The following is an 18,443-nucleotide window of genomic DNA, read 5'->3' on the forward strand; positions in this document are numbered from 1 at the left end:
CTTTCTAAGGGTTTGGAAAATCCTATAAAACCTTGAGAGTAGGCTACAGTCTGAAGAGATAGTCTGTTTCAAGAGGACAATCCCATATTTGGAGACAAAATAAATGATGAATACAAACTGTAATACTGAACCCTTTATTTAGAGGGGTTGGATTGGATCCCTACACTAGCATCTGTCCCCAAAAGTTTTCACTTGTATTCTGAATCAAAACCAAAGAGAACATTTTTTCTGATAATAGTTTTAACTTAGTTACTACTTCTTTATTTCCTGCTAATGATTGCTAGCTTTTTGCATAGGACAGTGAACATCTAAGAAGTGAGGGTCTTGCTGATGATAATGTGGAAAAAGTGAAATTATGTTACAGACCACGAGATACAGGAAAGGAAGCACTTGAGGGAACTTTTAAAACACCTCTCTGTCCTAATACTGCTGTATTAGTTTCTGTTGGAGGTTTCATCCTTCTATTTCCAAAAGGTAAGTTTCTAAAACTAGTAGTGTTTGCACCGCAATAAAATTGGAATGTTCTTAATTACATATTCTGACAGAAAAAGATGAATCGATTACTGAACTAGATGGTTGCCTAGGTGCAAGCAATCATGATCTAATTTTATTTGTTTTGTGCAAAGAGTATTATATTCCTGCTGCTTTAAAAAGGCCAATTTCCCAAAGCAGAAAACAATCATGAGCCAAATTGAGTGGGAGGGAAAATTTAAACAGAAGAATGTGCATGATAATTAGGAATTGTTTAAGAATGCTTTATTGGATGCCAAAAAACCACAGCTCTGAAATCAAGAAAGATTTCCATGGCTCAAAAAAGTCCTGCTAAAAAGAGAGGTGAAGATAGGCACAAACCTTCTCTGAAAATAAAAAATTCCTACAGAACAGCACGTAGCAAATGAGAAAAGGAGAAGCTCATAATATTGAACATAAACCAACATTTAGAAAAGAAAATCAACCAGCAGAGAAAACAAAATAAATCAATAAAACAACCTCTGTGCCCAAGAGAGTATCAAATACAGGAAAGCATTTCTAAAGCACATAAAGAAAAAAATCAAACCATAGTAATGATAATGATATATGCCCAATATTGGTTAAATGATGACAAAATTTTCTAACAATGTACTTAAAGATATAATCAATAGATACTATATTTTATAACTGAAAAGAAGTAGGATTATGTTTTGGTGTGATACCGAAATACTTTCAGCTAATATTTAGGAGCTGAAACAGCAGTGGTTTAAATAAAATGTTTCAAAAATTTTCAGAATGGAATAAGTTAATCTCAATTCTATTAAAAGAATTGGCCAAAGAGTGTTTGAAAATCAGATTGTGGACACTGAATTAATCTTTAAAGATCATGCAAAATGCTGGAGTATTAGAAAAAACGTAATGTAATTCCAATATTTAAAAAAATTGGAACATCTGAGCAGGCTAGTTAAGATAAGAATCCTAGAAAAAAATGTGGAAAAGTTGAAGTGGATTTTGCAATTAAGAGTGGAATGATGGGTGCCTTATTACTGCCTGTCTTGATATTTGTCCATAAGAAAATGTTTTTTCAAACATATCTGATATTTTCTTAATTTACTTGTGTATTAATACAATGTAACTGTTGATATAATAAAATGTATCATTTGATGTAGTCCTGCTGAAAAAATATAGCAAAAACTTAAGAGAAGTCATATTGATTTAAATTAATTACATTAACATTAAATTAATGAAATTATCTTTAAAGGAATTATAAATGGGAATCATCAAATAAAGAAGGCATTTATAAGGTCAAATCTAGTTAGTCGGTATCTTTTGTCTGGAAAACATAACTTTTAGCTGACATTGTTAATAATACAGGTTTTTGTGAAGTGAAAGGCTGTGATGGAAGCAAGTCACCTGTTACACTGAGGTCTGGATTGCTTGACACAATGGGCTCATTTAAAAAAAATACCTTTTAATACTATTAAATATATGTTAATTTGTCCAAAACTAATATAAACCTGTGTACAGCTTGAGAGTTTGTATGCAGAATAGAACAGCAATAAGAAGTCTTTAGAGTTAATAACTGAAAATTAGCTCCTAATATGAAACTTGAAGAGGACAAGCTGATCTTTGGCTGCATGTACCAAAACTGTAATGTAATGTAGGAGTAGGATTGCAAAATTGCCATTTCTATTTAAAGAAAACCATGTGAGTTGGACCACTAGAGTTTGAAAAAAATTAAAGTGGTCTGGAAGGCTTGCCTCTTAGATCACAGAATCTTAAGGATTGAAAGGGACCTCAAAAGATCATCTAGTCCAACTCCCCTGCCAGAGCAGGACCACCTAGAGTAGATATTTCAGAAGTGTAACTATTAAGTATACTTTGTTTATTTTCCTTACACAATGTAAAATTTCATCATTGTATCTGGGCAGTACATATCCTGCATTGTCCTCTGAATTTCCCTAGAAGAGAAACAGCATGCAACTGACAAGAGGCATTCTCCTGCTTTTTCCACCACTGTCATCAAGGCCTACATTTGCAGTTAATAGGGGCTTCCTATGACAACTCCACACTTTTCTCATTGTGGCAAAGCTCCGTTATCTTATGGATGTGTTAAGTCAACAAGTAAACATATTGATTTCTTTCTCTCCCTGCTTTAGTCTTCTCCTGTCTTTCGTTTATTGTTATAGCCATTTGGACCTTGATCTTGAAAGTGGGCAAGGAATTCAAGCTGAATTCATGGGAGTATTTGCAAGAATAGTTTGTCTTGCACATGCTTCTTAACATTATTAAGATGTTAAACAACAAAATTCTTAAATCTCTGCCCATGTTTTATCTAGTAACAAAAAGTCAAAGTCCCCAGGGAGACAGACTTACATGCAAGGACTGAACTTCATCACGCTGGTGGTCCTTTCTACTTCCTGTGAAATCAAAGGGACAAATATGCTTCCATAAAATCAACCATGTGGTTAAATGTTGTGTTGAACTTAAATTATGATTAGTTCAGGGAACTAATATGTCATTATTTAAAATGTATAGTGTTTCACGTGTCTTTATGAGACTGCAATGCATCTCCAAGAAATATCAATAAACAGAATATACTGTCTCTGTAGGGTGCTGGTATGTTTATTAGAGACTGGTTAGATGCAATCTCTATTACTTTAGAAAAATCTTTAAGCAGATCTATAGGCCTAGGAGTTTCCGATCTATTTAGTGAAGAGAAAGCTGTAACTTTACTAAGAAATGTAAGAAACAAGACAAGAAATCAAAAAAACTTTTTGCACTTAATTCCCATAGATATTGTAGAACCAAAGAGTTGGGAACTAAAGCTCCATTTTAGGAATTCCTTCTTTAATTCTATGTCAAATAGAGCTTTTGATAATGTTCAGAGAGCTTTTAAACTATTTTATTTTCCTTTCCTTTCAGGTCAATGTAAGGTTTGCCTAGTGGTCAGCTTTCTAAGCTATCACACTTCCCATTTAAATGTGAACATGAAGATCATTACATTGCAATTGGCACACATCAGGGTTCCCCAATAGTCTACCACCAGTTGAGATTTTAGAGATTTTTGAGCTGTTCAGGGCTTGAAAAGAAACCTAAAGAAGTCATTTTATCTAGCTGAAGATAACTGATTTTTTCCACAGGAAAGGTAAATGAAACGTATGTATTTTGCATAATGAAACAGATGACAAACTGGGCAAACTGATCTATTAATGAGCTTCCTGTAAAGCAAGAATGCAGGGGAATGAGTAAGGAGCAGAAGGAGTCACTCTGATCTTAAAACTTAACAACCACTTCTAATCAAACAATCTTCTAGGACATGTGAATTCTTCAACTCTCTCCAATGGTCATCACTATTTGAACTAAAGAAGGCATTGCAAGGTTAAAATATAAACCTCATTATAAGCAACTTGTTCAGGTATACAATATTAGTATTTGAAGGAAAACTTATCTGACAGGTGTTAAAATACTATAATTTAGAGATGGCAATTTGCAATGCTAAGAAAGAAATTCAGCCATGGAGCAGTGAATACGATTGATCTGACCATACAAAATACTTGTGTTCCTTCCTCCACTGAGTATTTATTGACTTTGTGAAAGATCTTCACCTCTCACTTTACTATGAGCTACCTCCAAAAACTGAGTCAAAAAATACTGAAAAGAATGGGGGCCTTGCCCATTAGTCAAGTAGTCTTTGAATTGGGTCTGTATCCATTTGACTTGTGATTCTATCTTTTGCTGAGTGTTTTTATGGAAACTTCTTGAAATGCTACTGTTCTTTTTGGACTGGTAGCATGGAGCACTGTACCTTTTCTCCTGTGAGGGAAGTGCCAAACTGTCTTCAGTAGGCTGCATCTGTGTTGCATGATGAGCTGGTGGATGTGTCTTTGAAAAAACCCTTTGCTTATGGAGTGGCAATACCCAGCATTTTTGTTTTCACCAAAGCCACGTGGAGCTGTTTGACAGATTTGATCTCTTTTGATTTCACTGGGAGCTGCCACTTCAAGAGAAGTTTACTGAGACATATACTGATGGCCAGTTATAAAATTTTTCTCACCTAAGGCCTGGGGTCTCAGTTATGCTGGCAGCCCACTGTGCTTTGTGCTCCACAAATACATGCTAAATAACAAATATTGCTATAGAGAACTTAAAAGTATTTAAATAGTCATTATACTCCCATCCCCATGGCATCCAAGCATCATCTAGAAAATAAGGCTGTCGAGCTGATAAGTCTGTTTCTCACCTTCCCTTAGAGGAGTGGGGAGATGTGATATCTGGCAATTACTGATACAGAAGCAGAGTTCAGATACAGAGTGTGCCCCTTTTGGGTGCCAAAACCTGTGGTGGTTTAGCCAAGTGTCCACCAAATCATAAAATCACTCCCCTTCCTAAACTGGACAAGAGAGAGAGAGAAATAAAACAAGCAGATTGTGAGTTCAGGACAGAGAGATCACTGAGCAATTAGTGTCACGAGCAAAACAGACTCAACTTGGGGAGAAAAAGGTTTGATTTATTAAAAGAACAGTAAGAACAGGGAGATGAGAAATAAACCTGAATCTTAAAAAACACCTCCCCCCACCCCTCCCTCTTCCCGGGACTCCTTCCTTCCCCCACAGTGGTGCAGGGGATGGGGGGATGGGGGCTGTGGTCAGTTCATTACAGATGGACTTTGCCACTGCTTCTTTTCAGGGAGAGGCCTCATCACACTTCCCACTGCTCCCTTGGGGTCCCTCCCCAAGGGAGACAGTCCCTCGTGAACTTCTCCAATGTGGGTCCTTCCCATGGGATACAGTTCCACACAAACTGCTCTGGCATGAGGCCTCTCATGGAGGCAGCTCTTTACACTCTGCCCCAACGTGGGTCATCCATGGGGAGAACAGTCCTTCAGGTATTGACTGCTTCAGCATCACATGATCACAAGTCCTGGCTCCCGGGTCCTGACAGGAACTTGCTCCAGGGTGAGCTTCCCACGGAGTCACAGCCTCCTTCAGGCATCCACCCACTCTGGTGTGGGATCCTCCACGGGCTGTGAGTGGATCTCTGCTTCCCAGTGGACTCCATGGACTGCAGGGGGACAACTAACCTCACCATGGTGCTCACCACAGGTCACAGGGGAGTCTTTCTTCCAGGGCCTAAGCCTAAGGCCTCTCCTTCCTTTTCCACTGACCTTGGTGTATGTGGAGATGTTCTCACAGTCTCATTCCCCGTTGCTGCTGCAGTTTGGCAACTGCACAACAACTTCTTCTCAAATACGTTATTCACAGAGGCATTACCTCCATCACTAATTGGCCAGGCCTGAGTCAGGTGCAGGGTCCAGCTTAGAATTGACTGGCCCTAGCCCTATCAGCTATAGAGGAAGTTTCTGGCAGATCTTGGTTTAAAGAAGCCACCCCTGTAGTTCCTCCCACTACCAAAAGAACTGGCCCAGGCAAAACCACTAGAACAGAAAACAGAGATCTTGCTTTTTTGGAGGGGATGGGGTGGGATTTTTGGGGGAATTATACAAGCAATTTAAGTATCGAATAATGAAGCCTGTAACAAAAATCAGTACCTTCAAAATATTTCCCAGTATGTTGCAGCCCAAGTCAGTTATCAATCTGTCCAAAGAAACAATAAATACAATGTAAGCATTGAGAAAGGAAAAAAGAAGTCAGACAATATCGTTCTTTTCTGACAGCCATATTCTGTGTTGACTACTGCTTTTCACCCCAGATGAGGCATATGAATCCTTCATGAATACAGTCTGAGTTTACCTGGACTGACATCTGATCTATATGTTAATGCTTTTATCTCTCGGTTTTTCACACCAATAAGGTCTTCCACACATACTTTGCAGCAATAGGAATAGCAATAGGAAATGGCCCAAAGTTCTCAATAGCAGCCAAGGCTGTGCATGTTTAGATAGTCAAGAAAAAGCGGCCAACTCCTTTTTCCCATTTGTCTGCAAGTGACACTGCTGGAGAGAGCAAAGATGAGCCATGATTCTAATAGGGAGCATGGAGTTCCTGCTGACCAGGGCAGGAAGCTAAGGAAGCAGGGTAGATAATTGTGGAGGTTAGTGATAGCAAAGCCTGGAAAACCGAGTTTTGTTTAATGCTATACTTGTGTGACAGTGAATTTTAATTTAAACTTTTTGTCATTTGAAGAAGAGCTATACAGACTATTCCTTCTATTTAGAAAAGAAAACAACAGTGGAAATGGTAGGATGTCTTTGTGAAACCATCTGCTTTATTGGAGATTTTGCATAAGGTGAGAAGAGGGGGAAAGGCTTTGGCCATGCATCTTCCCAGAAGAAGATTTTGAGAATTCTCACAGGAGGTAAAAAAAAAACCCCAAAGCAACCTAAAAGCTCATGTTCTGTCCTTAGAGCATCTTGAAAGCAAATTCACGCCCTTCAAATGAAAACCAAACTGCATATAGAGGATAAAACAAGAGTATCTCTACCTGCTATACAGACAGTACATATGTAGTCTTTAATTCTATCAAGCTACATATTTAGCTTAAAATTTCAGTGCTGAACTGGGTATACTTCTAAGAGGAGTGGCCACATTTAAAATCTGGATATGTTCCTGAATCTTTTTAAAATATCACACCTTTCATTTACTTCTTTCAGCTTAGACGTTGTGCTTCCTTTGCATGTGAATATAAATTTTGAATTAAAATCCAAACTGTTATTAGACAAGCAGGACATGATATAAATACTTTGTAGTATAGGCTGACACTTTATTCCATGATGTTTTGAGGGCCAGATCCTAGAAAAGTGTTGAAGAAAATGTATCAGTCCTAGTTAGTATTCTAACTAGGAATATTTTACTAGCAGTAAATATTTTATTGTTTTTTACAATGCGGTGATAGGCTGTGATAGAGGAAGGAGGGGATTTGGTAATATATTAATAAGAAAAAGCAGCTGCTTAGAAGAACATAACATTTAAATTAATTTCTGTCTACTGGTTACATCCATAAGATGCAATAATTTTTGCTTTTTGGTCCATTTTCCATCCAGAAAAAGGAGGAAGAGTATGAATAATTTATAGTATTTAGAGCTGGATTTTTTTCTTAAGAAGTTTCTTATTTCTTGAGTGAAGGGTAAACAACAACAGCAGCAATAATAATAATTTTTTTTAGTGCTAGAAAACTAAAAGCCTCTCTTTTTTTTTTTTTTTAGTACTCAATAATAACCAAATATTGATTCTGCTAATAACCATCCCTTTGAAAGTGTAATACAACTTGGACAACAGGTCTTCCTATACACTGCTGAGAAATTCTAGCATCTTTACCAAGCTGTGAGGGATGTAATGTTATTTGAGCTATGCAGGATTCATACTGGTTCTAGTGTGGATTTGGAGAAGTACTGTTCGTGAGGAAAATATGCATGGTAACATGGATCGTAATTAGCTGAAGTTAAATTGTGTTTAGCCAACAATATGCCAAACATGATTGTTTCCAAATCTATAGCAGTAAAGTCATGCTCATGTCACGCATATTGTCCTTATACAAAAGGGAAGGCATTCCCTGCTCAGATGTCTTTCAGTGTTTGCTTCAGAAAACACACAGTCTCAACTAAGCAAATTTCAAAAAAGGTCAGCTTTTGATTTCCTTTATGTTTTGGTGGTGTGGTTATTTTCTTTTTCATTTTTTGGTGGTTTTTTTTTCTTTTTCTTTTTTTTTTTTTTTCCCCTTTAAGCTCCTCAACAAAATCAATTGTGTTTGGTCTTTTTTTTTTCTGGAGTCAATTTTATGTCTGCACACTTACATACACTCAAATATTCTCATTAGAGAATTATTATTTTTAGAATTATAATGCAAATTGAATCTCAGATTGGTCTGAGCCTCCAGCATAGCTGCATATTAAATGAAATGCCTCTACTTGCAGTACTGCATTTGAATATATCTTATGCTTTGTGTGTGTTTAATTCTGTGCAGAGAAGACCTTGTTGCTTGAGGGTGAAAGGAAATCAATTTTTACAGTGATTCCTCCATTAAAGACAGATGTATCGGAGGCCATTTTTGATCCATATGCTGTCATTGTTTATTCATGGGGGATAAGGTAGTTCTTAAGTTAGGAGAGAAATTTCCCATTAGGACTTAATGCAGCGGCTCAAGACATAAAAGCCTGATGTCTTATTGCACTCTGGGAAAGTGGGGAATTTAAGTCATTACAGAATCACAGCAAGGTCTTGAGGGCCTCTGTCACAATGACTTGGTGTCATCTGAGGTAAAATGGAAAGCAATTGTCCAGAAGAACAACAAAAGAAATGAAACTCTAGTTATCGATCTGTACTATTTACACAAAGACTCAACATTAATGGAAAGTGCAGATGAGAAACTCTGGCTCAGCTCATCCTTTGAACCTCAGTGGGAGTAATTCTATTTTTAAAGTCTGGAATTTTCTTTTTTTCTCTACCATTCTTTCTTTAGATCTTGTTTTGTTTTTATGCTTGTAGAAAAATGAAAAATAAAAAAGCTATAATAATTATTTCCTGTCTATGGGGAATAGCACACAGGTCATAGACCAAGGAACTATATTACTGCATTATTGCTCAATCTCACAATAATTAATTAAATAAGTACTTGAAATAAATAAGGTGAAACTTGCAATAAGGTTTCTAAAGAAGAAACCTTGCAGCTACCAGTGACTTTGAAGTTTTACTTCATATTTTTTTATTATTATTATTATTCTATGCTGCCGCACTGGTGTTCAGAGTCCATGACTTATGTGCAGTCCCTGGAGGATGTCAGAGATCTGAGAGCCATTGCTGTGAGTGTGTTCATTAGGTATAAAGAAAAAGATACTGATCTAAATGCAAGAGAATGTCAATCCTTTCCAGATTTTGTTGTTACTGTTAAGGACAGAACAAAATAACAGTCCAGAGCTGATAAATTTCTGTGCTTTGTTTTTGCAGAGTAAAATTAAATATTTTTGCTGAATTACTGTGCTGAAAAATTCAGGAACTAGTTTTTTTTTTTTTCTGGGAGGGGTTAGTGGTAGTAATATTAAAGCGACCTTGTAAATGAAAATAACATGCTAAAAAACAATAGTTCTAATCCTGCTGTTAGAAAAGTCCATTTTAAAACTAAAACCATTTTAGGAAAACACAGACTGGATGTAATCGTTCCTGATGTTTGTAACGACACTTCTCAAGGTGCTTTGCAAACATTTAGTGTTGTACTCTTGTCTGGAAAAAGTCCCTAGATATAATAATACAGGACTGTTATTGGTATTTCTGCTCGTGTCCTTGTAGTGCAATTGGCTTCACAATTCTCTTTTTGTTAGGCATAGTATGCACATAAAATTATAGACAACATATGCCTGGAAGGACTTCGATTTTAAGTGGATATGACAAACAGAGGGAGTATGATTATCCCTAGAATATCGTTATAAATGTAAGACACTGAGAAAGAGAGACTCTCCCATGTAAAACAATGTGTGAGATCATCACCCAAAGTCTTAAACGGTATTTAGGTATATGTTCAGTTCACATTGAGATTAATGGAAATTAGGTGTCATTCAAGTGTTTTGGACACTTAAGTAACAGATGCAAGAACACACAGCGACAGAAAGAGGTCACTATGTCTTGTATCTTATATTAGCCACCCGGGCTTACTCAAAGCTTGGTTTGAGCACCCAGGTTTCCAAACAGGGCACAGTTCTTTGGATGGGAGTACTTTCAGCCAATTAAGGGAGATGTCTTTAATTTTTTCAACTACGTGACATGCATCATAAGCACTGATATTTGTATATCTGTCTAGCTTGCAGTCGCCTAACTCCTTTGGATACACTTATTTCTTATGTTGCTCATTAAAAAAATAATCCCAATTACTCAATGTAAACAAATGAAGAGGAAATGTGGAGTTTCAGTACAATTTACTTGAACAGAAGGTAGGAAACATTAGTATCGATGCATTCCAGGACTTGCTAGCAAAGCACAACTAAATTTAGCAGCCAGAGATATTGATTTGATTAAAAATGGTTTAAGACTTGTAAATGTCACTGGAACTTCACAAAATGAACATTATTAAATCCTTCTGGTGATGGGGAAAACTAACAAAGGGATTTGCAGTGGTTTCTGTAATTAATTGCTCTGTCATGATTTATATTAACTTACAGTACAACTCCATTAGCTCAGACCTGTCATCTCTGCTCAAGGAACCACCAAGTAATCACTACCACGTTAAAGAATAAATTAGTTTTTGGCTTGGAGCCTAGTTGTAGAATGTTTCATTTGTGTCTGCTGTAGACATATGTACCTAATAAAGTTGGGAAGAATGAGTTAAAGTATGTATATATCAATGTCAGCTGACTATTTTAGAGATGATATGATCAACATTGTTCATTAGGCCTAATGAATTACTTAATTTCTATTATTTGCCTTCTTTCTTGGTGAACACCTTTTGATGAACTATGAAGCAGGAGATGACTGAAAAATAGACAGGTCTCTTGAGGTCCTCCTTCCTTCACATTCTGCGGCCTGTGGTTGTAGTAATAACTTCATATGGTTTTTGTTAACACTTCATTACCCCAGACTTGGATAAATTATCCCCCTGCTTTTTCCCCAGTTGCAGACATATGGGTGAAGCCAAAGTCTTAGCTACTACTTACAGTAGATTATGGGATTTGTGAGATTCTATCAAATCATCTCTGACTTTGATAGTTTGAAGATGTTTTAAGTGGTTTTTCTGTTGGTGTCTTACAGCTTTCACAAGAAGTTATTTTACATTTCCACGTATGCTATAATGGTTTTAGGAGCCTGCAAGCTAAGTCTTCAACCAATTTATCTTTTCTTTTTTCTTCCTTTATTTTGTTCCTCTGGATCCTGGATAAACCCTCTCAGTATCCTTGAGGCATGTCAGTGCATGGCCAAGAAGGCAGCAGTGGCACTTTGAACATGGAACTGGCTGTTCTACTGAAGTGTCATGTAGTTAAAGAAACGTTGTGGGCAGACTTGTGGATGTGCATCACATGTAAACTCTCAAAGGGTTTGTCATGCCCTTGAAGCTTTCAATCTTTTGACTAACTACTAAAATTCAAAATGTGTCCTTTATTAGCTCAGTTGTTTGAACTACTACATCATTGTCTTCCTTTAACCAGCAATGGAAGCCACACTGACAGCCTTGCTGCTTTTACTGTTTCTTAATATTTATGGAGTGTTACATGGGTCTCAGTTCTCCTCCGTGACCTCAGTGAGTGTGTTGCCCTTGCAGCCAAAATAAGGACCCGTGTGTCAAAATAGTAAGCAGGACGAGCATCCACTACCTAATGGCAAATGCAACCATGTCCTAGATGTTCTTGTAGCTAGGAGAAGTTTGGACCTAAGTTGGTCAAGAATACGTAACATGCCTGCGAGAATGCCAGACTGAAAAGTACTGCCTGAATTAATATGCTAGCCTTAATATGCACAAGCTTAGGAGTGGGCGATGAGTCAGCATGGCAATCCAAGCAGAGGGAATAAACTGGCCAGACAGCAGAGATGTGGGCTATTGAGTGAGTATCTTGATGAAGTGTCATGGACACAACTGATGGCTTGGAGTGATATCATATTCCTCCTGATCATCTGCAACCTGAGATAGTTACAGCTGTGGCAGGGTCAGCTGCAGGGCACACATACACCCAGCATGCTTCTAAAATATGCAGTATTTTCACAGATTCTACTGGACACTGATCATAGGTAATTTTAAACAATTATATATTTTATATTAATGGTAATTTCCTGGTGTCCCAGAGAAAAAGCCAAAGCCATGCCTGGCATGTTCACAGAAGTGGTTAGGGCACAGATTTTCATGAGCCTTCCATCTGTTGATGCCAACACAAGCACAGGAACAATTGTGAGTTACACATCTCCTTTCTACAGAGGGATCTATGCCACTCCAGACTGTTTTCAGTAGATACCTACAGTAAAACTTAACTTTTTTTTTTTTTTTTAATCTCTGAGTTTATCAGATCTCTTGACATGATGACTGCTATGCCTTTATTTGAATGCCATAGCACAAGCATTGGGTTCAGTGGCAAGAGACACTGTCATTTGTAGTGTCCCAGACTGCTAATCTTTAAATATTGTCACATCAGCCAGCTCTTTTCTACACATGCCATCATGACTGGCAGTGCCAATCTAGTATTTATGTGGATTATGTTCAAACCATCTGTTTTAAAATAATAGTAATGATCTCTTGAATAGAAATATGTATGTTGACGTAAAAGTACAGGGTAGTGCTGGAAAAGCATTACAAAATGGATGGACATTAATTTACAAATATTCAGTGGTGGAATACATGTATATCTATTAAATAGTCCCAGGAGGAAAATAAGCCAGTTACATCCCCCCTCCAATATTTTGTTGGACATAACTTAGATCAGAGATTGTTCAAGTGATGACAGACAAATCTAGTTTTATTTTTCAGTTCAGACGTAGTGGGAGTTATTTGAAGAAGAGCAGTTGTGATCTTAATACCCCCCACAAACTAGCAAAAAGTACAGATTGCTATCCAAACTTTGTGGTTTGGTCTCATATTTCTTATGCAAGTTTTCAAAACTAGCCATGAAATGAGGTAGTGCTTTTGTACAAACTCGACGAAACTGGGAGGTAGAAAATCTCAAGAGAATATCAGTTGTCAGAAGACTTCACTACGTCCTGAATTCAGTGGGAAGAGAAAATCTGTGACAATAGCTTTTCTTTTAAAGATCGATCGAAACCTCTAGCTTTAAATCTAGCTTTTAGACTTCTGGCTCAGACCCATCACAAAATATTTTAGCGCTTCACTTCCTTGTGCCAGGCAAAATCAGGAACTGTTGTCTAATTTGCATTTCCAAAGAACCTATAACTGCAGTCTCTACAGTGAGTGTTGAAGTGCAGAGACACACAAAAAAATCCCTTTTTTAATACCTCCAGATCTCAGAGAATATTATGCTCTAGTTTAGGTTAGTTCTTACGTTATGTGAACACACTAATTTCTTAAGCCAAGGTGGTTCTTGGCTGTACTTCTCTATTGCTAAAGCTAGCTGTTTAAGTTTGGGAATACATTTGCCAAATTAGTGTCCAATATGATTGTAACAAGCCAAGGGTATATATTCTTCTCTCAGATAGCTTCCATTAATATCAGAGCACTTCCCTCCTTGAAGTGAAGGGAAACTTTACTTGAAGAGGGACTAAATAATGGCCACAGGCTTTATCTGTGGCAATTTCTAGTCATTTAGGCTGTTTGAGATAGAGGACGTACTTGGGCACACCATGCTGTATAGCTCACCCCCACTGCTGCTGTAGCCATTTATGTTACCTGAAAAGGTTTCCTGCAAGAGAATAATCCCACCAGTTTGGGATTATTCATCTACCATTTTTTCCCTCCTGTGACAGCACTGAAGTAAATGGTGGATAGTGAGAGACAAGACTAACAGATACCTAGGGTTTCTAGTATGCAGAAGTGAGGTGTTGCTCCTCTCTGTGCTCTTAGCTTTGCATTGCAATCATGGCACAATGAGAAACCTCTCTTTTGAGGTTTCAGAGGTCAAAGTGGAGGTTTATCTTTTGATAGATGGTTGTGTGTCAGAGCTGCTCCACTTTTACCTTCTTCCCTGCCAGAGTCTTCTGCTGTGAAAACGTTGGTGGAGATCATGAAAGTCTTGTAGCTAAGATCCATATAAGGTTCACAAGGACATTTACATAGTTGTTTAGGGCTCTCTATATACCAGAATGTGACAAAATCTTATAGAAGTAGCTCTTATTTTCAAGCTTTCCTTCAAAATCATAATTAAGGAAAATGATGCATGAGACAATGAAATTACTAAATCTATTGAAATAACAGTGCTTCTTGTTCCTAGCTTTAACAGAAACTCTCAGTAGATGTCTTGGTTCATGTGTTAGGTCTTTTGTGCACAGGTCCTTGGGAAAAACTCCACAGTTCTCTTGACATTCCGAAGTCTCTCTGGACTAAGTGTTTGGTCAACCCAAAGTGTTTATTTAATCTTAACAACAAGGACCAAAAGAAAAAAAAATCCTAGTGAATTATCTATATGTGCATCTGATTTACCTATTATAGGTCTGAAAAGAAGGAATTTTGTTTGTTCTCTGGGAGTTCGTTGCATTATTCTACCCATCCAAACGTCTTTGTTTGATTCTGTCCCTCTGCAGTCTTGCTCAAATTCCAGATGAGGTTCTGCTAGTGAACCAAGAGAATGTTGAATTTAGCATAGCTAGTGGTAAAATATAAATGTGGGTAATATTTGCACCACTAGAATTATAGATGGAACTATAGAAAGCTTTTGCCCCTTTTATATAAGCTAGTGCTGAGTCATTGCAAACATATAATCTTAGTTAGTTATTACCTCTTTCACATTCATATTTTAGTGTACATGGAATTGTTCTTACAGGCAGAATAATTTATATTAATGTTGCTATTATAAATTATTATTCTGCAATCATTGCTTTTTAAGAATGGGCCAATGATTTATGCTTTCCATATAACCATGGGTTTCCTTTAAATGGAAAACAGTCTGTGAAAGTCAATCAGATTTTGAACATATAAATTTAATCACTCATCACATAGTAATTGATAATCTCATACATAAATATGTCACATTACCTATTCAAAGACACAAACTACACATGCCAAAAGAAATAGAGTCCATACTTAGAGTTTCAAAAATTAATCAAGATTTTAAATATGTTCCTCAATGATCCTACAGTCCAATAAAGTCCTTGGCCATAACCTGACACCACATCCCTTTCACTCTAGAGACTGCTCATTAATGGAGCTTAATAGTTTTTGTAACATACTGAAATATATTATAGATCTTGTTGGATGCTTCCTGCCTTCTAAGACCCTAATAGCTCAAAAATGAAGATGCTGCCACTTGGACAGAGCTCTATCTTCAATTTCAGTCCCTTCGTGAAATGACATTGTGTCTCCACCTTCCTTATTTTACTTCATAAGAACAAGTTTTATTCCTGAGAGGATAAAATCCGGATGTCATCTTAATTCATTCCCTTTACCATTTCCTATTACTCAACTATTTCTTCAGGTCTACTGCATGAGTACTGCCACTTTACCATCCTTAATTAACTATATGGATCTACTAAGTGTCTAAACTTGGTCTGAGGAGCTCGTTATCTAGAGAGCTTGAGGATGTGGTGCACAGTTTCAGAAAGGGAAAAATAGTACTGCTTCACAGTAGCAGAACTACAAGTGGTGTACTCATGTGATTTGGTGCAGTGCATTTTGGAAAGCAACGTTAGCAGCAGTAGTGCTAATTAGCTTTACAGCACACCACTCCAATGCATCAGCATCACTTCTGGTGCTCAGTTTGGCCCAGGTAGAACTTTCTATTGCATTGTCTATGTAAGCTTAATGCTTTTCAACTCCAGGCATTGGCCTATCTTCCTGCTAAAATATCTTCTTTCTTTCTGAGTAACCTGATTTCTGCTGTCACTACCTGTTAATTCTTTAAGGAGATAGTCTAGTTCATTGCACTGAGAAGACGGCAGGTCTCTACCAAAATTAGAAAAATTAGAAAAAAACTTAGAAAAAACAACTTGGGTCAAATACTTAAATCTCAGCATTTTCTAATTTTGAACTGAACAGGGAACAAAAGCTGTAAATCATGTAGACACTCCTGAACTTTGCAGAAGTATTTCTGCAGTGTTCTACCATAGCCTGTCAGGTCAGAGTTTTTGGAATCCTTCTTGGAAAAACTAACTTAAAAAAACATTATAGTAACTGAGGACAGAAGCCTAAAGCTAAAATAACTGGGAACACTATGGCAGGGAGGCCTGTTAACAGTGTGTTTCACTTTGCTTTATATGGATAATATTTGGCTGGTAAAGTTCAAGGAAAAAAAGTTGATGCTGAGAGGCATGAACAGAACCAAAGTACAGAATCTCTGCATAGCAGCTCAGAAAAAAATCACTACAAGTGGTTTGGCAAGTGATCGGGCAATAAAGCTGTGGCAAAATTATGTGAGATGATGTCTAGAAGATCAGAGGGAAATCAGCAAGTGGGGAGAAGCTATGACTTTCTAAAGCTGCAGCAAACACAGAGATAATGGTACTGGGAAAAATCATAATATGTTTGAGATACTGTGGTTGCTTCTGCTGCAAGGAAAATAGTAGCTGTCTGGGAAAAAGATCTGTGAGCAACGACTAAAGGGCAGAAGGCTGAGAGAGTTGTAGCCAGCAATGATAACTGACATGGTATTGTGAGAACTACTGATCCAAGCAGACTGCAGCTGACCAGGAAACAGCTCTCATTGATTAGACTGCACCCAGGATACAGAAAGAGATGTATATATATTTTTTAGAAATATGCAACAAACAGCATGCATTACTGACTGCTTGACTACTTCTGCATAAGAGAGGTGGGGTGCATCACAACTGCAGGAGCATGATTTTCCTCACTTAAATCACCCAGAGACCTGTGCTGGATCTGTAAGGCAAGAGGCAAGAACGCCTGCTTCAGGTGTGTGATATGTGTGTGTGTGTGCATGCGTGCACTAGCACCCCTGGGGCCAGGTAACAGAGGAAGACAGGAATTTCTTAGGAAAATACATGTGCAGCATTGTAAACCTACTGCTTTCACCATGATATGATGTCCTTTCTTACTGCTTTTATTAAAAATGAACGCACTCTTTACTACACATGCTACAGCTTTTTCTGAAGTGTTTATTTGGTATGTGGTATCACTAACTCCAGCAATTTAAAGGCTGCAAGTCAGAACTAGAAACTCACCTGCCTAAAAATTTCGAGACTGACTTTAAAGATATGATAATTTACAGCATTGGTTAACTTGGGGTTTTTGTGGATTTTTATTTTTTGTGTATACCATTCAACATACTCATAGATCATGCTTGTTGTCTTTTATTCTTTTAGGGAGAAAAATCTATTATGTAAGAAAGCGAAAGTATAGGTCCTTGTATCATCCCCCAAGTCCAGGACTCCAAGCTTGAAGTTTTGCAATATCAAAAGCATTGTCAGCAAAGTCTATAACCTTTCAGGGATGTTCCTGTGTGCCTCTGCTACCCTCCCCTGGGGCTCAGGGCAGATAGAGACTCGTGGTGACCTATTGGGCTCTGCTGCGTGGAGCAGTGCAGTCGTGGCCATGTCTCACAGAACAATGCTCATGAGCTGGCCAAAGGCAGCAGCCAACTCTCTGCTGTCTACCTTGGGTCCTGCATCTGCACTGGGTGTCTTCTCTGCTGTGCTGGCAGCCTGGCAGATCACTGCTTTGCCTAGCTCCCTTGGGAAAATAATAATGTAACTTCCAAAGCCAAATTATGAGCAGCTATTTTTTTTTTCTTTTTCCTGTGTGTAACAGTAAGAATGAGTGGATTCAAGTGACTCATACTGCCTGTCCCCTTTACTGGCTGCAGGACATCGTTCTGAGGCCCCAAAACTGGTGCAATATCAAGTCCATTTTTCTCTCAAGTACCATTAACAACTTGTCCTTTTCTCTGTCTCCTGGCCAGCACAGACATGGTATCTGCTCTCTCCTTGCTTCACCCAGGTCAGTTTTTAACTGCAATGTTCCCTTGGCTGGGGCAGCTCTGAGCTCTCCTTTCAGAAGCCCCTGAGGGCATTACTGTCCCCATTGGGGTTAACCCATGTCCCACCAATGCCAAGCCCCACGAGCTGCTCCAAACCTGTTCAGAGGAGGGTGGGAAGCAATTTTTGTGCACAAAAGCCCAGCAGAGTATGCCTTCTCCAGGGAGCCGTGGGTGCATGTTGCTGCTCGTGGCTGGCCCTTTGTGCTGCAGGAGTGGGAGAAGGATGGGGAACAGAGGTGTGCATCTGAGTCACTGTGTCCCCTGGGTTCCTCCAGGCCTGGCTGCTCACTTGGAGCCATGTCCCGACTCCCTCCCAGCTGAGGTGACAACCCCGTGTTTTCCCCAGGAAACCTTGGGAAGGGTCACCACCCTTGACAGCACCAAGGGTCACCTTGCATGACAGCAGGCCCCAGCAGACAGCACTCTGAATTTGGTCACACTGCTG

The sequence above is a fragment of the Colius striatus genome, chromosome 1, assembly GCF_028858725.1.
Source record: "Colius striatus isolate bColStr4 chromosome 1, bColStr4.1.hap1, whole genome shotgun sequence".
Taxonomy (NCBI): Eukaryota; Metazoa; Chordata; class Aves; order Coliiformes; family Coliidae; genus Colius; species Colius striatus.